General features: G+C 40.9%; 1 protein-coding gene across 3 annotated transcripts in view; it reads right to left on the bottom strand.

Annotated features, from left to right (window-relative positions):
- LOC124003586 (synaptotagmin-2-like) overlaps positions 1 to 25,434 on the bottom strand; it is a 68,013-nt gene that overhangs the window by 18,071 nt on the left and 24,508 nt on the right. Inside the window, exon 1 of one of the 3 annotated variants that reach the window (XM_046311948.1) lies at positions 4,051 to 4,217. The exons of the other annotated variants lie outside the window; for them this stretch is intronic. The gene's annotated coding sequence lies outside the window, so the exon portion shown is untranslated. Of the gene's footprint in view, positions 1 to 4,050; positions 4,218 to 25,434 lie in introns of those variants that run through there. 3 annotated transcript variants of the gene reach the window in all.

Raw genomic sequence — 25,434 nt, 5'->3', positions numbered from 1 at the left:
ACATTTACAATCCTATTGGTCTGGTAATAGACTACCCCTATCATCTCTCCTGACATTTACAATCCTATTGGTCTGGTAATAGACTAACCCTATCATCTCTCCTGACATCTACAATCCTTTTTGTCTGGTAATAGACTAACCCTATCATCTCTCCTGACATTTACAATCCTATTGGTCTGGTAATAGATCAACCCTATCACCTCTCCTGACATTTACAATCCTATTGGTCTGGTAATAGACTACCCCTATCATCTCTCCTGACATCTACAATCCTATTGGTCTGGTAATAGACTACCCCTATCATCTCTCCTGACATCTACAATCCTATTGGTCTGGTAATAGACTAACCCTATCATCTCTCCTGACATCTACAATCCTATTGGTCTGGTAATAGACTAACCCTATCATCTACTGATGATACAACAACTCTTTGGAAAAGTAGCTGATACAAAATACCATTATTGCTTGAGGGTTGGTATACAATACTTTGACGGAGTATTTCTATGTCAACTATTGAAAAGGGATAGAAACTGGATATATTGTAATTGAATATATGCTTATTGTAACATACACTGAGTGCACAGAACATTAAGAACACCTTCCTAACATTGAGTTCCACTTCCGTTTGCCCTCAGAACAGCCCCAGTTCGGCGGGGCATGGACTCTACAAGGTGTTCATTTGACTACAAAGCTTCCCACACTTGTCAAGTTGACTGAATGTCCTTTGGGTGGTGGATCATTCTTAATACAGTGGAAACTATTGAATGCGAAAAACCAAGCAGGGTTGCAGTTCTTGACACACTCAAACCGGTGCGCCTAGCACCTACTACCATCCCTGTTCAAAGGCACTTCAGTCTTTTGTCTTGCCCATTCACCTTCTGAATGGCACACATACACAATCCATGTCTCAATTGTTTTAAGGCTTGAAAATCATTATTTAACCTGTTTCCTCCCCTTTATCTACAGTGAGTGAAGTTGGATTTAACAGGTGACATCAATAAGGGGTCATAGCTTTCACCTGGAATCACCTGGTCAGTCTATGTCATGCTATGTGTGTGTGTGTGTGTGTGTGTGTGTGTGTGTGTGTGTGTGTGTGTGTGTGTGTGTGTGTGTGTGTGTGTGTGTGTGTGTGTGTGTGTGTGTGTGTGTGTGTGTGTGTGTGTGTGTGTGTGTGTGTGTGTGTGTGTGTGTGTGTGTGTGTGTGTGTGTGTGTGTGTGTGTGTGTGTGTGTGTGTGTGTATGAGCCTGTGTGTGAGCCTGTGTGTGTGTGTGGTTGTGAGCCTGTGTGTGTGTGTGTGTGTGTGTGTGTGTGTGTGTGTGTGTGTGTGTGTGTGTGTGTGTGTGTGTGTGTGTGTGTGTGTGTGTGTGTGTGTGTGTGTGTGTGTGTGTGTGTGTGTGTGAGTGTGTGTGTGTGGTTGTGAGCCTGTGTGTGTGTGTGTGTGTGTGTGTGTGTGTGTGTGTGTGTGTGTGTGTGTGTGTGTGTGTGTGTGTGTGTGTGTGTGTGTGTGTGTGTGTGTGTGTGTGTGTGTGTGTGTGTGTGTGTGTGTGTGTGTGTGTGTGTGTGTGTGTGTGTGTGTGTGAGCCTGTGTGTGAGCCTGTGTGTGTGTGGTTGTGAGCCTGTGTGTGTGTGTGTGTGTGTGTGTGTGTGTGTGTGTGTGTGTGTGTGTGTGTGTGTGTGTGTGTGTGTGTGTGTGTGTGTGTGTGTGTGTGTGTGTGTGTGTGTGTGTGTGTGTGTGTGTGTGTGTGTGTGTGTGTGTGTGTGTGTGTGTGTGAGCCTGTGTGTGAGCCTGTGTGTGTGTGGTTGTGAGCCTGTGTGTGTGTGTGTGTGTGTGTGTGTGTGTGTGTGTGTGTGTGTGTGTGTGTGTGTGTGTGTGTGTGTGTGTGTGTGTGTGTGTGTGTGTGTGTGTGTGTGTGTGTGTGTGTGTGTGTGTGTGTGTGTGTGTGTGTGTGTGTGTGTGTGTGTGTGTGTGTGTGTGTGTGTGTGTGTGTGTGTGCTGTGTGTGTGTGTGTGTGTGTGTGTGTGTGTGTGTGTGTGTGTGTGTGTGTGTGTGTGTGTGTGTGTGTGTGTGTGTGTGTGTGTGTGTGTGTGTGTGTGTGTGTGTGTGTGTGTGTGTGTGTGTGTGTGTGTGTGTGTGTGTGTGTGTGTGTGTGTGTGTGTGTGTGTGTGTGTGTCTATGCGTCTGTATGTGAGAGGGTTTCCAATGCAAAAAGCTTCCCAGAGGTTTTTCATTCCCTCTAAAAGGGCTGGATGACAAAAACGATCTGTCTCAGTTTAGTTGACAAGCAGTTTCTAAGGCCCATCTAAATGAGCAAGCAAGACAATTGAGCAGAATTGGGATACATGGCAGGCAAACGTAGAGCTTAACCCAGATTACATGTGTCCTCACTGGAGACAAACCGACACACGCAGCCAGATCACCACGTGCAATCTATTTTGCTCGAGATCAGCCTGCCAGATCAGCTAGATCACCACGTGCACTCTATTTTTCTCTAGATCAGCCAGCCAGATCACCACGTGCACTCTATTTTTCTCTAGATCAGCCAGCCAGATCACCACGTGCAATTTATTTTGTATAGCTTTTACCATCAAAGAATGTTACCTTGTCAAACCAACAGTCTTTTGTTGTAGATGTAAAGAGGTGTTTATATGTAGTTGACATATTTATGTTTTCAGAAACTTTGTGTAAACTGTACAGTTGTCTACCTAAGATACCAAGTATTAAGTCAATGCTATACTGTATGTAGGAAATGCAGTGTCTAAAGTCGCAACAGACAGTGAAATGATCAAAACATGGTTCAGCAGCAACAGTAAAACAGTATTCTGTCAGCTTAGTTCATAACTTGTATGAGGCTGTGATTCAATGCAAGGGGCATTATAGCGCGGACAGGTCCTTTATGATTGAGCCGACATGTGCAGCGTTTACCGTGAATGCAACCTACGCAAGTGCTGCATTGTCGGCTGTATAGTGTGCTGCTCTATAACGTGGCTTGGATTGAAACCAGGTCTGTGTCTTCGTAATGAAACCTCGTCTTCATTGACCTATAGGCCACAAATCAACACGCTTTGCATCTCCAACAGGTGCATTTTTTAAAGTGTTTAAAAAAACCTTTAAACAGCTAAAGGCGATATGCTATCCCACTCCACAAGACATGTGTTCAATTCCAGACTCCTTATGAAACGCTACAGCAGAGAAACTAGTTGTTGCCGAGCAAATCAGATCCAGCTGAATTGTTTCTGTCTGATACCTTACAGCCTGCCTGAGGCCATGCTAGCCAATGGAGTTTGGGATCAGACAAATCAAATGACTAATTATTTGATGTCACAGACAGAATGAAAATGGCTAGAATAGACATAACTGCTTACTCTGTCCTCGCTCTCATTTATCGATATACACCAATCTTAACAGATAAGGATAATTATATGACAAATTAAAATGATTCCTGTCAAACAAATGGACATCATACATCACGACTTATAATAATTGTCGTAACAGCAATTCTCACAGGCTATATTCAATCATAGCATAATAACCCTTGTCTAATTCTCAACTTGTATAGCGACTGTAAGGAGACAGAGACAAGAAGAGAAAGCTATCCATCCTATTCATAGTAGTACGTACTGTACCTCAACGCTGCAGGTACTCTTAGCACTTATATACCAGTGTCTACATTTATGCAGTTCAACACAGGACAGCTCCACTTAGCTAGTCAAAAACCGAAAGCCCCAGAAACACACCATACAAACCCAATACAAACCCAATACAAACCCAATACAAACCCAATACAAACCCAATACAAACCCAATACAAACCCAATACAAACCCAATACAAACCCAATACAAACCCAATACAAACCCCTCAAATGGTCTAATGATTTGCACATTCATAGTTCAAATCTTCAAACAACAGAAGAATCATTTGACAATCATTTGACACTGTATAATAAAAACAAAATCAGTATCAAAGTTATCCTTAAATGACCTGCATGTCTATATTACCCGGTGATTACCATTTCCAGGGAGGAAATGAGAGTGAGGTAGAAAGTATTACCAGTCTAATGTGATGTTCCCACTGGCTGGGTGACCCATCCAATAATCAGGCTCGTAGGGCTAACGTTTCCGTGCCGTGGTAATATCTACTGATTTCTCCCATAAGCAGAGACTGCAGTCTCTCCCCTCACTTCTCTCCACTGCAGCAGAGCAGGGCAGTTCTTTCTCTCGCTCTCTCTCTCTCTCTCTCTCGCGCCCTCTCTCTCTCGCTCTCTCTCCAGTACAAACCGTCTCCCGCCTTTCCCACCCTCAATCACACACCTCCCTCTCTCAATTCTCTCCTCCTTCACTGTCTCTCCCTCAACATACACACACTCTCTCAATTACCTCCTCCCTCACTGTCTCTCCCTCAACATACACACACTCTCCAATTGTCTCTCTCTCTTACTCTCTTCGTCCTCATTTGCGATGCTGCTCACACTGCTGAATGCAGTATGCTGTGCATCAGTCTAGCATCTGATAGCCATCGTAAATGATCAATATTTAAACCCCCGTTCTCTGTTCCTAAGGGTTGGAATGGCTCACCGATTCTCTGGTATGAAAGAGGGATGGAAGAGAGATGGAAAGATAGGCATGGAATGAGAGAGAAAGAAACAAGAGGAGAAGAGGAGAAAGAGAGAGAGAGGGAAGAGGGAGGGGTATAGGTGAGGATAGAGGGAAAGAGAGAAAATTGAGAGGTAAAGTATTTACACTGAAGTTGAAAGGGTCATACCATTCACTGTACTGCGTATACCAATATCTCCTCTTCAGCAAACAACCATGTATAAACATTCAGTCTTCCATCGTAGTAATGTTTGATATGCCTTATGAAGAGTCTACAATCACTCCTTATCAGCCAAGAAACCCCTTCAAAATGCAGGAGACAGAATGCAGGTTTAGTTGAGAGGGATCAGCATCTCAGAATAGGTGTGCTGATTTAGGATCAGTTTGGCCTTATAGATCACAATAAATAATAATTTTTCTTTTTTTAACTAGACAAGTCAGTTATGAACAAATTCTTATTTTCAATGACAGTAGGTTAACTGCCTTGTTCAGGGGCAGTACGACAGAATTTTACCTTGTCAGCTCAGGGATTCGATCTGCATTCCTTTCTGTTACTAGTCCAACGCTCTAACCACTAGGCTACCTGCCACCCCAGACTGCACGGACAGGGAAGACCTGATCCTAGATCAGCACCTCTACTCTGAGATGCTTGACATATGGCTCCTGGTGAACATGTCCTCCTCACAACACATATCTTACATGGGAGGATTTGAAAGGTGACAACAGGATGTAACAAGGATAAGGCCTTGGTGGAATCATGACAGTTATCTTGTTACAATTCACACAATAGATGTAACAATGGACAAACCAAATGATCCATTTGACCTGTTTTGATTAGGATACCAAGATTATTTGATTATATGTCACGATTCATTACAAAATTACTATCATATTGATCCAGCATGAAATCTTGTTTCATATAGCTGCAATGAAAAGGATTTTGTAAACATGTCATTTTAACTCTGAACTCTCAAGTTGTTCAAGTGCACCTTGAGGTTATTATGGAGTTAGTCTGCTCTATAGTATGGAGTTAGTCTACTCTATAGTATGGAGTTAGTCTACTCTATAGTATGGAGTTAGTCTACTCTACAGTATGGAGTTAGTCTACTCTACAGTATGGAGTTAGTCTACTCTATAGTATGGAGTTAGTCTGCTCTATAGTATGGAGTTAGTCTACTCTATAGTATGGAGTTAGTCTGCTCTATAGTATGGAGTTAGTCTGCTCTATAGTATGGAGTTAGTCTGCTCTATAGTATGGAGTTAGTCTGCTCTATAGTATGGAGTTAGTCTGCTCTATAGTATGGAGTTAGTCTGCTCTATAGTATGGAGTTAGTCTGCTCTATAGTATGGAGTTAGTCTGCTCTATAGTATGGAGTTAGTCTGGATAGTATGGAGTTAGTCTGCTCTATAGTATGGAGTTAGTCTGCTCTATAGTATGGAGTTAGTCTGCTCTATAGTATGGAGTTAGTCTGCTCTATAGTATGGAGTTAGTCTGCTCTATAGTATGGAGTTAGTCTGCTCTATAGTATGGAGTTAGTCTGCTCTATAGTATGGAGTTAGTCTATAGTATGGAGTTAGTCTGCTCTATAGTATGGAGTTAGTCTACTCTATAGTATGGAGTTAGTCTGCTCTATAGTATGGAGTTAGTCTGCTCTATAGTATGGAGTTAGTCTGCTCTATATTATGGAGTTAGTCTGCTCTATAGTATGGAGTTAGTCTGCTCTATAGTATGGAGTTAGTCTGCTCTATAGTATGGAGTTAGTCTGCTCTATAGTATGGAGTTAGTCTGCTCTATAGTATGGAGTTAGTCTACTCTACAGTATGGAGTTAGTCTGCTCTATAGTATGGAGTTAGTCTACTCTACAGTATGGAGTTAGTCTGCTCTATAGTATGGAGTTAGTCTACTCTACAGTATGGAGTTAGTCTGCCCAGTATGTGGTGTTAGTCTGCTCTACAGTATGGATTTAGTCTGCCCTATAGCATAGAGTTAGTCTACAGTATGGAGTTAGTCTGCCCAGTACATGGTGTTAGTCTACTCTATAGTATGGAGTTAGTCTTCCCAGTATGTGGTGTTAGTCTGCTGTACAGTATGGAGTTAGTCTGCCCTATAGCATAGAGTTAGACTACAGTATGGATTTAGTCTACTCTACAGTATGGAGTTAGTCTGCCCTATAGCATAGAGTTAGACTACAGTATGGATTTAGTCTACTCTACAGTATGGAGTTAGTCTGCTCTACATTATGGAGTTAATCTGCTCTACAGTATGGCGTTAGTCTGCTCTACAGTATGGAGTTAGCCTTCCATATAGTATGGAGTTAGTCTGCCCAGTATGTGGTGATAGTCTGCTCTATAGTATGGAGTTAGTCTGCTGTACAGTATGGAGTTAGTCTACTCTACAGTATGGAGTTAGTCTGCCCTGTAGCATAGAGTTAGTCTGCTCTACAGTATGGAGTTAGTCTGCCCGGTATGTGGTGTTAGTCTGCTCTACAGTATGGAGTTAGTCTGCTCTACAGTATGTGGAATTAGTCTGCCCAGCATGTGGAGTTAGTCTGCTCTAGAGTATGGAGTTAGTCTGCTCTACATTATGGAGATAATCTGCTCTACAGTATGGAGTTAGTCTGCTCTACAGTATGGAGTTAGTCTGCTCTACAGTATGGAGTTAGCCTTCCATATAGTATGGAGTTAGTCTGTCTACAGTATGGAGTTAGTCTGCTCTACAGTATGGAGTTAGTCTGCTCTACAGTATGGAGTTAGCCTTCCATATAGTATGGAGTTAGTCTGCTCTACAGTATGGAGTTAGCCTTCCATATAGTATGGAGTTAGTCTGTCTACAGTATGGAGTTAGTCTGCTCTACAGTATTTGCTTTGTCTGCTCTACATTATGTGGAGTTAGCCTTCCATATAGTATGGAGTTAGTCTGCTCTACAGTATGGAGTTAGTCTGCTCTACAGTATGGAGTTAGTCTGCTCTAGAGTATGGAGTTAGTCTGCTCTACAGTATGGAGTTAGCCTTCCATATAGTATGGAGTTAGTCTGCTCTACAGTATGGAGTTAGTCTGCTCTACATTATGGAGTTAATCTGCTCTACAGTATGGCGTTAGTCTGCTCTACAGTATGGAGTTAGCCTTCCAAGTATGTTGAGTTATAATTCCCTACAGAGACAAGATTGTGCTTAAATCTACTGCTAAATAACATGTTGTGACCTTATGGTTTGTAAGATAAGGCAGTTTTGCATACCACATCCATTCATCTGTTTAACTCCAGCAGAAATCACCCTTCCACCATATGGTATCCTTTCATTTGCACAACAAATTGGTGACATAAAAAAAACAGAAATAATAATGTTCTCCCTTGAATGAAACTGACCGGTTTGTCTTCTAACTAGCTGCCATGTTCCTGTCCTCCCAACCCCTCTAGTTTGAGCCGAATCCTCTATCAGCATTCCAGTAAGGACTTTAGTGGAAAAGTAGTATTTCTGCTCATCTCCAGCACTCTCCCATCCACCTCCAGAGGGAATGCCTCATCCATCTCCAGCACTCTCCCAGCCACCTCCAGAGGGAATGCCTCATCCATCTCCAGAACTCTCCCAGACACCCCCAGAGGGAATACCTCATCCATGTGTTTGTGTGGAAGTGAACAGCTGGTGGCAGCCAGACCGGCCCAGCAGGGGCTCTGTCTCTGCCATGTTACAGGATGTTATGACTCCCTTTGCACAGAGGGGGGCAGTACTGAACTCACAGCTCACTGTGCATGGTCCGGTTATGCCCTCGGCTGGAATAAGTAAGAGTTGATGTTGTACTATGTCAATATTCCCAAAACGAGTGGTATTAAAACTTTTTCAGAGGGGACTCCATTGTTTCCTATAGAATTTCTGTTATAGATTTCGCGATCCCAAATCTGAAGACACCGCCTTATGATCGGTAAATGTAGATTTTTACATTAACAAATAACCTTTAATTCATTAAATTGTTATCTCTTATGATGAAAAGAAACCAATAATTACATTTACTAAATTAAGTTTTATTTTTCAAATGATCTTTATAAAAAATGTTAGTATATCGTCTCGTACAATAATTTGTATTATTATTTTTGATTTTTTTTGAGGGGGGGGTGAAGTGTGCAGATTATTGTACGAGATATATCGATATATATGTACATGTTTGCGGCGACCCACTGCAGTTCCCACGACTTTAAATAGCACTGCACTAAACCTTCCTTAATACCCCCGCACTCCCTACCCACTTACTCACTCTCCCCTCATGGATGTTAAAGCATTTGATTTGTGTAACATTGGGCTAGCAGGAGTTCCCTTAACATCATTTGATTTCTTTTACATCTGTGAGATGGAGTGAACAAGCACATACTTTGGGGAGGCGGGCAAGAAATCGGACAGCAGCCAGTCTCTGGGTGGAAGTTGCCCAGAGGTACAGATCATGTTTTCATTGACTGAGTATTAGTAATGACGAACAAACGATGCTTGTACTTGTACACAAATCATGTGACAGGAATGTCCTGTTATGTCAGGTGAAAGGGATACCGTGTTGTTGGCTGGAATTGATTACCTTGTCTTTGGTAGTGACCTCTCCCTCCCAGGGTTATTATCTCTGACAATAACATAGCCCACATCCAGCCCTATGCTGTATTGGCCTATATACAGTACCCGTAAAAGGTTTGGACACACCTACTCATTCAAGGGTTTTTCTTAATTTTTTATTATTTTCTACATTGTAGAATAATAGTGAAGATATCAAAACTATGAAATAACACATACGGAATAATGTAGTAACCAAAAATGGTTATACAAATATATTTTATAAGTAGCCACGCTTTGTATTGATGACAGCTTTGCAGACTCTTGACATTCTCTCAACCAGATTCATGAGGTAGTCACCTGGAATGCATTTCAATTAACAGGTATGCCTTGTTAAAAGTTAATTTGTGGAATTTCTTTCCTTCTTAATGCGTTTGAGCCAATCAGTTGTGTTGTGACAAAGTAGGGATGGTGTACAGAAGATAGACCTATTTGGTAAAAGACCATCCAAATTATGGCAAGAACAGTTCAAATAAGCAAAGAAAAACGACAGTCCATCATTGCGTTAAGACATGAAGGTCAGTGTCACGGCTTTCTAGGTGTGAAGGAGAGTCGGTCCAAAATGCGGCGTGTAGATTGCGATCCATGTTTATTAAACTGAAGCAACACGAATCTAAATACAAACACTACAAAACAATAAACATAACGAAAACAGCCTAATACTGGTGCAAATAACCACAGCACAAGGACATCAGGACACTAAGGACAATCACCCACGAAACACTCAAAGAATATGGATGCCTAAATATGGTTCCCAATCAGAGACAACGATAAACACCTGCCTCTGATTGAGAACCACTTCAGACAGCCATAGACTTAACTAGAACACCCCACTAAGCTACAATCCCAATACCAACACACCTCATACAAAACCCATGTCACACCCTGACCTGACCAAATAAATTAAGATAAACACAAAATACTTCGACCAGGGCGTGACAGTCAGTCAATTCGGAAAACGTCAAGAACTTTGAATGTTTCTTCAAGTGCAGTCACAAAAACCACGAAGAGCTATGATGAGGACCGCCACAGAAAAGGTACCTAGTCAGTTGTACATCTGAAATGTGTCTTCCGCATTTAACCCAACCACTCTGAATCAGAGAGGTGCGGGAGGCTGCCTAAATTGATATCCATGTCTTCAGAGCCTGGGAAACGGGCAGAACATCAGATTTTTACATTGTCAGCTCTGGGATTCAATCCATCAACCTTTCAGTTACTGGCCCAAAACTCTAACCACTAGGCTACCTGCCATACCGGAAAGGAAGACCCAGAGTTACCTCTGCTGCAGAGTATAAGTTCATTTGAGTTAACTGCACCTCAGAGTGCAGCCAAAATAAATGCTTCACAGAGTTCAAGTAATAGACACGTCTCAACAGTTTAGAGGAGACTGTGTGAATCAAGCATTTGTGGTCAAATTGCTGCAAAGAAACCACTACTAAAGGACACCAAAAAGAAGAAGAGACTTGCTTGGACCAAGAAACACGAGCAATGGACATTAAACCGGTGTGATGGTGTGGTGGTGCTTTGGTGGTGACACTGTCTGTGATTTATTTCAAATTTAAGTTACTCTTAACCAGCATGGCTACCACAGCATGGCTACCTTCTGCAGCGATACGCCATCCCATCTGGTTTGCGTTTGGTGGAACTATAATTTGTTTTCAACAGGACCATGACCCAACACATCTCCAGGCTGTCTTAGGGCTATTTGACCAAGAAGGAGAGGGATGGAGTGCTGCATCAGATGACCTGGCCTCCACAATCACCCAACCTCAACCCAATAGAGATGGTTTGGGATGAGTTGGATGACAGAGTGAAGGAAAAGCAGCCAACAAGTGCTCAGGATATGTGGGAACTCCTTCAAGACTGTTGGAAAAGCTTTCCAGGTGAAGCTGGTTGAGAGAATGCCAAGAGTGTGCAAAGCCGTCATCAAGCAAAGGGTTGCTACTTTGAACAATCTAATATCTAAAATATACTGCACTTTGATTTGTTTCACACTTTTTTGGAAACTACATGATTCCATATGTTATTTCATAGTATGGCTGTCATCACTATTATTCTACAATGTATAAAATGGTTAAAAAAATTAAGAAAAACTCTGGAATGAGTCCAAACGTTTGACTGGTACTGTACTGTACTGACTGGTACTGTAGGCTATAGCAGGTTGTGACGCACATGTAAATGTGCTACTGTCATCTATCTCACTAATCCACTAATTGATGGAATTGAAACGTGTGGCTGTGGAAATCAGTTCACTGAAATATGAGACAAACTTTCCAAAGTCTTAATGTAATGTTAGTGCTCTATGCTCATTGAAAAGATTACAGGAAGTTAACTAGGCCTATATTTTGTCAGTATTTTTCCTAGAGAAAATATCAGATGATTCGGGTTGAACTATCTATACCAAACTGGGATTTCTGAGGACTACAAAGAATTATCTAAGAACTGGGTCTTAGCTCCATTTTTCTAAGTGCATTTTTATTGAACCAGAAAAACACTCCCAAAAGACTAGTTTATGGAAACTACTTTGAATATCAATTATTCTAATAAAAAATCAAACATAATTGTCTTTGTGTTAACAGAAGAAAATAATACAATTAAATGCAAGTGATTTTTCCAGAAGCTAATTAGAATACTCCCAACATATCATCAACTCGGGATAGCTTTATCCAACAACATGTTTTATCACATTGTTCCAGCACTGCCAGTGTTGAATCCCCATGTGAAGACTTAGTTTTCACAATTTGTTAGAAAAACCTTATTTTTTCCCCGTACCCCATTCAACATGACCTTGGTTAACATCTGCAACTCACAGACTACAGAACAACACCAGCCCAAGTGAAGAGATATGGCTGACCAGAGGGGTTTTTAGTTGTCACTTGTCTAAAGTGTGTGTTGGATTGATGATGATACTGTGTTCAAACAGACCCATAGATCTAGACTGTATGTTCCATAAATCAAACCTGGACCAATAGAAAGAACCTTGCTCATAAAGAAGAGGGCAGCTCGAGCTTGACTCATGAAGATTTTACAGCACACATGATCCAGTACATGGTAGTGGGTGATTTAGTATGTTCTTTGGAAAATTGCAAACACAGTTGCTAAAGAAGGCACATAAGCTATTGATGAATGCAATACTTTGGAGCAGATTCTTCTTGGAATGTTCATTGACCCCATGATAGTAATTAAGCTAATTAAGACTTGCATGCTGTTACTCATCAACATCAAACAAATATTGTAGTAGGCCTGTAAGATGAAGTTAGGGTGGAGTTCTGAATACAGTGTTAGATGGTACTACAGTACATACAGACAATGGCGACGAACCAGATTCGACCAGTCACCGTTCTAACTGCATCGATTCAGCAGCTCTAGTATAATGGTGCCATGTGACAAGCCATTCTGCAAGGTCATAGTGCATAGAAACCATAACAGTGATCTGGAGCTCCTGAATTATTGATCACTGAGGATTCCTGTTCCCCACTTCTGCCGTATGGGATTCCCGCACCCCCTCCCTTCCCTTGTCCCCCTGCCCCCCTCCCCTCCTGCACCTCAAAACCAAATCAACCCCAGTGCATCTATCTGTGAGAGAAACTCTCTCAACCTGGGCCCAGATCCACATGAGTGGTTCAGTTCAGCTGTGTGGACTGCTAAGCTAAGACATGATAACAACCAAGCGAAGTCAAAGAGAGAGAAAGTAAACCCGGGCCGTAGAGTTAATGTGTGGTTTTTCTGAGTTGCATGCAGGGGGCTTCTAGTCGTCAATGTTATTTGGACCACGTTTCACTTCCCTCCGCTGTGACGGCAAAGAGGATGGGCACTGCATTCTCTCCAGATCCTGCAGGCAGCACTGCAATGCAGGGGTGTAACGTACAAAGATGAAGCTCTCTCTCTCTCTCTTTCTCTTTATCTCTCTCTCTCTCTCTCTCTCTCTCTCTCTCTCTCTCTCTCTCTCTCTCTCTCTCTCTCTCTCTCTCTCTTTCTCTTTCTCTTTCTCTCTCTGTCTCTCTCTCTCTCTCTCTCTCTCTCTCTCTCTCTCTCTCTCTCTCTCTCTCTCTCTCTCTCTCTCTCTCTCTTTCTCTCTCTCTTTCTCTTTCTCTCTTTCTCTCTCTCTCTCTCTCTCTCTCTCTCTCTCTCTCTCTCTCTCTCTCTCTCTCTCTCTCTCTCTCTCTCTCATGCACTTACAGAGGTAGATTGTTATGTTGATCCCCTCTGATTAAGTTACCTTTTGATGTAATTGACCAGAAAGTATGTTTATATCTCTGCAATAAGAGCATGTAGGCTAGTCCTAAAATGGCCACATGAGGTCAGCAGGGGCAGCTAGTATAAACAGAGAGAGAGAAAAAAAAGAACTGGTACTCATTTCCAAAATGTAATTCCTGACTGGCAAGAACCACTCCCGTTATTGTACAAATAAAGGTCCACGATAAAGTTAAAAAATCAACTATTGCTGAGATATATTAAAGGAGGAGTTTGATACACAAACACACACACACACAAACGTGTCTCTCCGGGCCCCTCGTAATGCTGACAGTGCAACTACAAGGCAGCCAAGAATACAACTAGGGAGGTGTAGTCTACAAATGGCAGTAATGTGCAGATAGTATCACAGTCAACCAGCAGCAGTAGTCTCAACAGTAAGACAGTAGCATTGTAGTTAGCTCAGGACTGACAGTGTTTGACTGATGATATAATTGTTACAGTTTGAATTGAATCTGATACACTAGACTGGGTATACAAACACATAATAGCCTTTTCTCTAGGTCTAACACACAACAGTTACTATTACATTCACAGATCATCTCTGTAACTGTAACAATTCAGTTATCAGTGGGGCTGATCAAGAAGGTGGGGGACTCCGTTGAGAAGCCTTGTCTTGTTCCAGGTCATCTGCTCAGGCATGTTATGGGTCAGTGTTCGTGTAAAAGTTGTGAGATTATATGATGCCTATAACTGAGTCAGAAACAGACAGAGCCTGGATCCATTTGAAAACACCAGTTTCAACATCAACAGTGAAGAGGCAACTCTGGGATGCTGAATTTCTAGGCAGAGTTCCAATGTCTGTGTTCTTTAGCCCATCTTAATCTTTTCTTTTTATTGGCCAGTATGAGACATGGCTTTTTTTTGCAACTCTGCCTAGAAGGCCAGCATCCCAGAGTCGCCTCTTCACTGTTGACATTGAGACTGGTGTTTTGCGGGTACAATTTAATAAAGTTAAGGACTTGTGAGGCATCTGTTTCTCAAGCTAAACTTTTAAAATGATAAACGTGGATTTGCTAACACAACATGCCATTAGAACAAAGGAGTGATGGTATCTGATAATGGGCCTCTGTATTTCTGATCAATTTGATGTTATTTTAATAGACAAATAATGTGCTTTTCTTTCAAAAACAAGGAACTTTCTAAGTGACCCCAAACTTTTGAACGGGAGTGTATATATTATAACTTGTTTTGCTACTATAGGTAGCGTTAGCTAGCGCTAGTTGGCTGTACCTGCGCTAAAAACCCAGTATTTTTCTTCCTATAGCTTGTCCGCCGTCTTCTTTTTAAATAATGGGCAAAAATGTTTTCATCACTTTAATTGACCTACCTGATCAAAATGAGTTATCGCATGCTCTCTCCTCTCGCCGCAGCAGGCATACAGTATAGCAATTTGTTTGGAAAATCAAATCAAAATAAAATCTCAGTATCGAATCGCAATAAATACAGTTCAATAACCAAACTATTGTCTTTCAAACTCCAGGTGTAAAGTCACAGCTGTCATCTTTGAATCTTAATTCAGATTTTGGGGAAAACGTGGTCGCATAAAAAACAGAGGGAGATTTTACCGTAATTATGTTACCAAACTTTTCATTTGCACAGTTTTGGTGAAATTGTCTATGTAAATTGTCCTTATACATAGTTGTATGGTTTGTTAAACTTTTATATCAATGGTTTTTGCTTTGCATACCTTTCAAAGTTAAATAAATCTGAGTTAAAATGTCATTTGGTTACTGTGGAATTGCCCTTTTTTATGATTATGATCTCACAAAGTACGAGGAAAGGAACGGTGTTTACCTGAACCAGGCCAAATACCCAGGACGTGAAAGGCAATGTTCTACTTACTGTGTTTGGACTAGATCGTACACCTGGAGCATTGTATAGTCTAGGCTAATGCTGTAAAGCTGTTGTGATCAGCCATATTGGTAAAGGCCTCAGGCTCAAGCAAGAAGAAGTTACATTGAGGAACTATCGGTCCATCTTCATTCCTCTTCAATGTATTATCATACATATAGCACCGCATGTACATCACAGAAAAGTCAAAAGGAGAACGATCCAGCTGTCACCACACAGACGTATAATATCAGACTATTTACTTGGAAACTATTGGAAAATGAAGCAGACATTTACTAATTACGCTCTTCCTTATTAAAATCTCCTGTCTCCAACTGTAATTAAATGAATTGACCTGAGAATTCTATTATAATTAACTAAGATCAATTGTGAAATAAGAGGAGTCATTTTCAATTACTCTTTCACATAAACCTACTTTATAACATGACCTACCAAACATCCAACCACTTGGAAGACTAAAGGATATGATTGTGTGAAATAGAACATTCTCTGATCATTAAAAGTAATAGATGTATTCATATACACTCTACCGCATGGGGCTTTGCATGCTTGAACTTCTTTCACATTATCAACAGAACACTATAGGCTAGTCACCACCTGGTGACATAACTAGTTCTAGAATACTATAGGCTAGTCACCACCTGGTGACATAACTAGTTCTAGAATACTATAGGCTAGTCACCACCTGGTGACATAACTAGTTCTAGAATACTATAGGCTAGTCACCACCTGGTGACATAACAAGTTCTGGAATACTATAGGCTAGTCACCACCTGGTGGCATAACTAGTTCTAGAATACTATAGGCTAGTCACCACCTGATGACATATCTAGTTCCAGAATACTATAGGCTAGTCACCACCTGGTGACATAACTAGTTCTAGAATACTATAGGCTAGTCACCACCTGGTGACATAACTAGTTCTAGAATACTATAGGCTAGTCACCACCTGGTGACATAACTAGTTCTAGAATACTATAGGCTAGTCACCACCTGGTGACATAACAAGTTCTGGAATACTATAGGCTAGTCACCACCTGGTGGCATAACTAGTTCTAGAATACTATAGGCTAGTCATCACCTGGTGACATAACTAGTTCTAGAATACTATAGGCTAGTCACCACCTGGTGACATAACTAGTTCTAGAATACTATAGGCTAGTCACCACCTGGTGACATAACTAGTTCTAGAATACTATAGGCTAGTCACCACCTGGTGACATAACTAGTTCTAGAATACAATAGGCTAGTCACCACCTGGTGACATAACTAGTTCTAGAATACTATAGGCTAGTCACCACCTGGTGACATAACTAGTTCTAGAATACTATAGGCTAGTCACCACCTGGTGACATAACTAGTTCTAGAATACTATAGGCTAGTCACCACCTGGTGACATAACTAGTTCTAGAATACCATAGGCTAGTCACCACTTGATGACATAACTAGTTCTAGAATACTATAGGCTAGTCACCACCTGGTGACATAACTAGTTCTAGAATACTATAGGCTAGTCACCACCTGGTGACATAACTAGTTCTAGAATACTATAGGCTAGTCACCACCTGGTGACATAACTAGTTCTAGAATACTATGGGCTAGTCACCACCTGGTGACATAACTAGTTCTAGAATACTATAGGCTAGTCACCACCTGGTGACATAACTAGTTCTAGAATACTATAGGCTAGTCACCACCTGGTGACATAACTAGTTCTAGAATACAATAGGCTAGTCACCACCTGGTGACATAACTAGTTCTAGAATACTATAGGCTAGTCACCACCTGGTGACATAACTAGTTCTAGAATACTATAGGCTAGTCACCACCTGGTGACATAACTAGTTCTAGAATACCATAGGCTAGTCACCACTTGATGACATAACTAGTTCTAGAATACTATAGGCTAGTCACCACCTGGTGACATAACTAGTTCTAGAATACTATAGGCTAGTCACCACCTGGTGACATAACTAGTTCTAGAATACTATAGGCTAGTCACCACCTGGTGACATAACTAGTTCTAGAATACTATAGGCTAGTCACCACCTGGTGACATAACTAGTTCTAGAATACTATGGGCTAGTCACCACCTGGTGACATAACTAGTTCTAGAATACTATAGGCTAGTCACCACCTGGTGACATAACTAGTTCTAGAATACTATAGGCTAGTCACCACTTGGTGACATAACTAGTTCTAGAATACTATGGGCTAGTCACCACCTGGTGACATAACTAGTTCTAGAATACTATAGGCTAGTCACCACCTGGTGACATAGCTAGTTCTAGAATACTATAGGCTAGTCACCACCTGGTGACATAACTAGTTCTAGAATACTATAGGCTAGTCACCACCTGGTGACATAACTAGTTCTAGAATACTATAGGCTAGTCACCACCTGGTGACATAACTAGTTCTAGAATACTATAGGCTAGTCACCACCTGGTGACATAACTAGTTCTAGAATACCATAGGCTAGTCACCACTTGATGACATAACTAGTTCTAGAATACTATAGACTGGTCACCACCTGGTGACATAACTAGTTCTAGAATACTATAGGCTAGTCACCACCTGGTGACATAACTAGTTCTGGAATACTATAGGCTAGTCACCACCTGGTGACATAACAAGTTCTGGAATACTATAGGGTAGTCACCACCTGGTGACATAACTAGTTCTGGAATACTATAGGCTAGTCACCACCTGGTGACATAACTAGTTCTGGAATACTATAGGCTAGTCACCACCTGGTGACATAACAAGTTCTGGAATACTATAGGCTAGTCACCACCTGGTGACATAACTAGTTCTGGAATACTATAGGCTAGTCACCACTTGATGACATAACTAGTTCTAGAATACTATAGGCTAGTCACCACCTGGTGACATAACTAGTTCTAGAATACTATAGGCTAGTCACCACCTGGTGACATAACTAGTTCTAGAATACTATAGGCTAGTCACCACTTGGTGACATAACTAGTTCTAGAATACTATGGGCTAGTCACCACCTGGTGACATAACTAGTTCTAGAATACTATAGGCTAGTCACCACCTGGTGACATAACTAGTTCTAGAATACTATAGGCTAGTCACCACCTGGTGACATAACTAGTTCTAGAATACAATAGGCTAGTCACCACCTGGTGACATAACTAGTTCTAGAATACCATAGGCTAGTCACCACTTGATGACATAACTAGTTCTAGAATACTATAGGCTAGTCACCACCTGGTGACATAACTAGTTCTAGAATACTATAGGCTAGTCACCACCTGGTGACATAACTAGTTCTAGAATACTATAGGCTAGTCACCACCTGGTGACATAACTAGTTCTAGAATACAATAGGCTAGTCACCACCTGGTGACATAACTAGTTCTAGAATACTATAGGCTAGTCACCACCTGGTGACATAACTAGTTCTAGAATACTATAGGCTAGTCACCACCTGGTGACATAACTAGTTCTAGAATACCATAGGCTAGTCACCACTTGATGACATAACTAGTTCTAGAATACTATAGGCTAGTCACCACCTGGTGACATAACTAGTTCTAGAATACTATAGGCTAGTCACCACCTGGTGACATAACTAGTTCTAGAATACCATAGGCTAGTCACCACTTGATGACATAACTAGTTCTAGAATACTATAGACTGGTCACCACCTGGTGACATAACTAGTTCTAGAATACTATAGGCTAGTCACCACCTGGTGACATAACTAGTTCTAGAATACTATAGGCTAGTCATCACCTGGTGACATAACTAGTTCTAGAATACTATAGGCTAGTCACCACCTGGTGACATAACTAGTTCTAGAATACTATAGGCTAGTCACCACCTGGTGACATAACTAGTTCTAGAATACTATAGGCTAGTCACCACCTGGTGACATAACTAGTTCTAGAATACTATAGGCTAGTCACCACCTGGTGACATAACTAGTTCTAGAATACTATAGGCTAGTCACCACCTGGTGACATAACTAGTTCTAGAATACTATAGGCTAGTCACCACCTGGTGACATAACTAGTTCTAGAATACTATAGGCTAGTCACCACCTGGTGACATAACTAGTTCTAGAATACTATAGGCTAGTCATCACCTGGTGACATAACTAGTTCTAGAATACAATAGGCTAGTCACCACCTGGTGACATAACTAGTTCTAGAATACTATAGGCTAGTCACCACCTGGTGACATAACTAGTTCTAGAATACTATAGGCTAGTCACCACCTGGTGACATAACTAGTTCTAGAATACTATGGGCTAGTCACCACCTGGTGACATAACTAGTTCTAGAATACTATAGGCTAGTCACCACCTGGTGACATAACTAGTTCTAGAATACTATAGGCTAGTCACCACCTGGTGACATAACTAGTTCTAGAATACAATAGGCTAGTCACCACCTGGTGACATAACTAGTTCTAGAATACTATAGGCTAGTCACCACCTGGTGACATAACTAGTTCTAGAATACTATAGGCTAGTCACCACCTGGTGACATAACTAGTTCTAGAATAGCATAGGCTAGTCACCACTTGATGACATAACTAGTTCTAGAATACTATAGGCTAGTCACCACCTGGTGACATAACTAGTTCTAGAATACTATAGGCTAGTCACCACCTGGTGACATAACTAGTTCTAGAATACTATAGGCTAGTCACCACCTGGTGACATAACTAGTTCTAGAATACTATAGGCTAGTCACCACCTGGTGACATAACTAGTTCTAGAATACTATAGGCTAGTCACCACCTGGTGACATAACTAGTTCTAGAATACAATAGGCTAGTCACCACCTGGTGACATAACTAGTTCTAGAATACTATAGGCTAGTCACCACCTGGTGACATAACTAGTTCTAGAATACTATAGGCTAGTCACCACCTGGTGACATAACTAGTTCTAGAATACCATAGGCTAGTCACCACTTGATGACATAACTAGTTCTAGAATACTATAGACTGGTCACCACCTGGTGACATAACTAGTTCTAGAATACTATAGGCTAGTCACCACCTGGTGACATAACTAGTTCTGGAATACTATAGGCTAGTCACCACCTGGTGACATAACAAGTTCTGGAATACTATAGGCTAGTCACCACCTGGTGACATAACTAGTTCTGGAATACTATAGGCTAGTCACCACCTGGTGACATAACTAGTTCTGGAATACTATAGGCTAGTCACCACCTGGTGACATAACAAGTTCTGGAATACTATAGGCTAGTCACCACCTGGTGACATAACTAGTTCTAGAATACTATAGGCTAGTCACCACCTGGTGACATAACTAGTTCTAGAATACCATAGGCTAGTCACCACCTGGTGACATAACTAGTTCTGGAATACTATAGGCTAGTCACCACCTGGTGACATAACAAGTTCTGGAATACTATAGGCTAGTCACCACCTGGTGACATAACTAGTTCTGGAATACTATAGGCTAGTCACCACCTGGTGACATAACTAGTTCTGGAATACTATAGGCTAGTCACCACCTGGTGACATAACTAGTTCTAGAATACTATAGGCCAGTCACCACCTGGTGACATAACTAGTTCTAGAATACTATAGGCTAGTCACCACCTGGTGACATAACTAGTTCTAGAATACCATAGGCTAGTCACCACTTGATGACATAACTAGTTCTAGAATACTATAGGCTAGTCACCACCTGGTGACATAACTAGTTCTAGAATTCTATAGGCTAGTCACCACCTGATGACATAACTAGTTCTAGAATACTATAGGCTAGTCACCACCTGATGACATAACTAGTTCTAGAATACTATAGGCTGGTCACCACCTGGTGACATAACTAGTTCTAGAATACTATAGGCTAGTCACCACCTGGTGACATAACTAGTTCTGGAATAATATAGGCTAGTCACCACCTGTTGACATAACTAGTTCTGGAATACTATAGGCTAGTCACCACCTGGTGACATAACTAGTTCTAGAATACTATAGGCTAGTCACCACCTGGTGACATAACTAGTTCTAGAATACTATAGGCTAGTCACCACCTGGTGACATAACTAGTTCTAGAATACTATAGGCTAGTCACCACCTGGTGACATAACTAGTTCTAGAATACTATAGGCTAGTCACCACCTGATGACATAACTAGTTCCAGAATACTATAGGCTAGTCACCACCTGGTGACATAACTAGTTCTAGAATACTATAGGCTAGTCACCACCTGGTGACATAACTAGTTCTAGAATACCATAGGCTAGTCACCACTTGATGACATAACTAGTTCTAGAATACTATAGGCTAGTCACCACCTGGTGACATAACTAGTTCTAGAATTCTATAGGCTAGTCACCACCTGATGACATAACTAGTTCTAGAATACTATAGGCTAGTCACCACCTGATGACATATCTAGTTCCAGAATACTATAGGCTAGTCACCACCTGGTGACATAACTAGTTCTAGAATACTATAGGCTAGTCACCACCTGGTGACATAACTAGTTCTGGAATACTATAGGCTAGTCACCACCTGGTGACATAACTAGTTCTAGAATACTATAGGCTAGTCACCACCTGGTGACATAACTAGTTCTAGAATACTATAGGCTAGTCACCACCTGGTGACATAACTAGTTCTAGAATACTATAGGCTAGTCACCACCTGGTGACATAACTAGTTCTAGAATACTATAGGCTAGTCACCACCTGGTGACATAACTAGTTCTAGAATACTATAGGCTAGTCACCACCTGGTGACATAACTAGTTCTAGAATACTATAGGCTAGTCACCACCTGGTGACATAACTAGTTCTAGAATACTATAGGCTAGTCACCACCTGGTGACATAACTAGTTCTAGAATACTATAGGCTAGTCACCACCTGGTGACATAACTAGTTCTAGAATACTATAGGCTAGTCACCACCTGGTGACATAACTAGTTCTAGAATACTATAGGCTAGTCACCACCTGGTGACATAACTAGTTCTAGAATACTATAGGCTAGTCACCACCTGGTGACATAACTAGTTCTAGAATACAATAGGCTAGTCACCACCTGGTGACATAACTAGTTCTAGAATACTATAGGCTAGTCACCACCTGGTGACATAACTAGTTCTAGAATACTATAGGCTAGTCACCACCTGGTGACATAACTAGTTCTAGAATACATAGGCTAGTCACCACCTGATGACATAACTAGTTCTAGAATACTATAGGCTAGTCACCACCTGGTGACATAACTAGTTCTAGAATACTATAGGCTAGTCACCACCTGGTGACATAACTAGTTCTAGAATACTATAGGCTAGTCACCACCTGGTGACATAACTAGTTCTAGAATACTATAGGCTAGTCACCACCTGGTGACATAACTAGTTCTAGAATACTATAGGCTAGTCACCACCTGGTGACATAACTAGTTCTAGAATACTATAGGCTAGTCACCACCTGGTGACATAACTAGTTCTAGAATACTATAGGCTAGTCACCACCTGGTGACATAACTAGTTCTAGAATACTATAGGCTAGTCACCACCTGGTGACATAACTAGTTCTAGAATACTATAGGCTAGTCACCACCTGGTGACATAACTAGTTCTAGAATACAATAGGCTAGTCACCACCTGGTGACATAACTAGTTCTAGAATACTATAGGCTAGTCACCACCTGGTGACATAACTAGTTCTAGAATACTATAGGCTAGTCACCACCTGGTGACATAACTAGTTCTAGAATACCATAGGCTAGTCACCACTTGATGACATAACTAGTTCTAGAATACTATAGACTGGTCACCACCTGGTGACATAACTAGTTCTAGAATACTATAGGCTAGTCACCACCTGGTGACATAACTAGTTCTGGAATACTATAGGCTAGTCACCACCTGGTGACATAACAAGTTCCAGAATACTATAGGCTAGTCACCACCTGGTGACATAACTAGTTCTAGAATACTATAGGCTAGTCACCACCTGGTGACATAACTAGTTCTGGAATACTATAGGCTAGTCACCACCTGGTGACATAACTAGTTCTAGAATACTATAGGCTAGTCACCACCTGGTGACATATCTAGTTCCAGAATACTATAGGCTAGTCACCACCTGGTGACATAACTAGTTCTAGAATACTATAGGCTAGTCACCACCTGGTGACATAACTAGTTCTGGAATACTATAGGCTAGTCACCACCTGGTGACATAACAAGTTCTGGAATACTATAGGCTAGTCACCACCTGGTGACATAACTAGTTCTGGAATACTATAGGCTAGTCACCACCTGGTGACATAACTAGTTCTGGAATACTATAGGCTAGTCACCACCTGGTGACATAACTAGTTCTAGAATACTATAGGCTAGTCACCACCTGGTGACATAACTAGTTCTGGAATAATATAGGCTAGTCACCACCTGGTGACATAACTAGTTCTGGAATACTATAGGCTAGTCACCACCTGGTGACATAACTATTTATGGAATACTATAGGCTAGTCACCACTTGATGACATAACTAGTTCTAGAATACTAAAAGCGTCTGCTAAATGGCATATATTATTATTATTATTATTATTACTATAGGCTGGTCACCACCTGGTGACATAACTAGTTCTAGAATACTATAGGCTTGTCACCACCTGGTGACATAACTTGTTCTAGATTTTGGTTACCATATCAATGATGTAAAACATATAGGCATCAACAATCAATCTTGCAGATTATGTCTGAGTGTCTTTTCTCCAGTTATCAATAATGACAGAAATATAGCATTACAACTGATGAGTAGGGCCCTAAGTTTTTCCTGGCCAGTGAATTTGTTCAGGAAACACTGAAGGCCTTACTGAAAACTTCAGATAACAAAAATCAGCTATGAACCGGGTTTAGAGCCCTTTATTAAAGTTATCATTCCACATGCTGCTTCGTGCCAACAACTACAATGCCTGTACAGATCTGTGCAATCGCCAGTCCTTCAGTGGCAGGCTGGCAACTATGCAATTGCTTTCCCTTTTGTCATAAAAAAATGCAAGCACCGGGGAAAATCAGAAAGTGTTAGATCAAAAAATTGCAGTGTGACATCTCAACAGCATGACATCCAGACGTACAAGGGCATCAAGGACAACACAGGACCAAGATACGTGTCCAACTTCAAGAGAAATGTTTGTCAACAGTTGCTATCTTCAAGAGAAATACTTGTCCAGAGTTGCTATCTTCAAGAGAAATACTTGTCCACTGCTGTTATCTTCAAGAGAAATACTTGTCCACTGTTGTTATCTTCAAGATAAATGTTTGTCAACAGTTGCTATCTTCAAGAGAAATGTTTGTCTACAGTTGCTATCTTCAAGAGAAATACTTGTCCACAGTTGCTATCTTCAAGAGAAATACTTGTCCACTGTTGTTATCTTCAAGATAAATGTTTGTCAACAGTTGCTATCTTCAAGAGAAATGTTTGTCTACAGTTGCTATCTTCAAGAGAAATGTTTGTCTACAGTTGCTATCTTCAAGAGAAATGTTTGTCTACAGTTGCTATCTTCAAGAGAAATGTTTGTCTACAGTTGCTATCTTCAAGAGAAATGTTTGTCTACAGTTGCTATCTTCAAGAGAAATGTTTGTCTACAGTTGCTATCTTCAAGAGAAATGTTTGTCTACAGTTGCTATCTTCAAGAGAAATGTTTGTCTACAGTTGCAATCTTTGAGAGAAATGAACAAATGAACAAGAAATGAACAAATGAACAAAGACAATATTAATCTCACTGATCTAAAAGTGCACTTCCCAGTGAATTCTAGTATGTTGTGCCAGACCAGTACTTTATAGTATTAATGTATGCCATGACAATTTACAATGACTTATTTCAGCTTGCAAAACACACCAAAATCTTCCTAATTTTGTCCATGATTTTTATCTAGATCATGTGTACTACCCACTGCAATACTTTATAGAAGGAGTAATACATTGGTACTGTATTTTAAACTTGAAATAGCTAGTCAAAACACTAACTCAACTAACTGGGTACTAACGGCAATAGCTATACAGGATATTAATACAATAACTAACTGACGCAAGCAATTGGAAGAAGTCACATTTCAAATAAAAATAGTTGCCTCCAGTAAATAAATTGGCTGGGTCAAGGA

Source organism: Oncorhynchus gorbuscha, linkage group LG18, assembly GCF_021184085.1.
Source record: "Oncorhynchus gorbuscha isolate QuinsamMale2020 ecotype Even-year linkage group LG18, OgorEven_v1.0, whole genome shotgun sequence".
In the NCBI taxonomy this organism is placed as follows: domain Eukaryota; kingdom Metazoa; phylum Chordata; class Actinopteri; order Salmoniformes; family Salmonidae; genus Oncorhynchus; species Oncorhynchus gorbuscha.
This window is presented reverse-complemented; position numbering and strand designations above follow the sequence as displayed.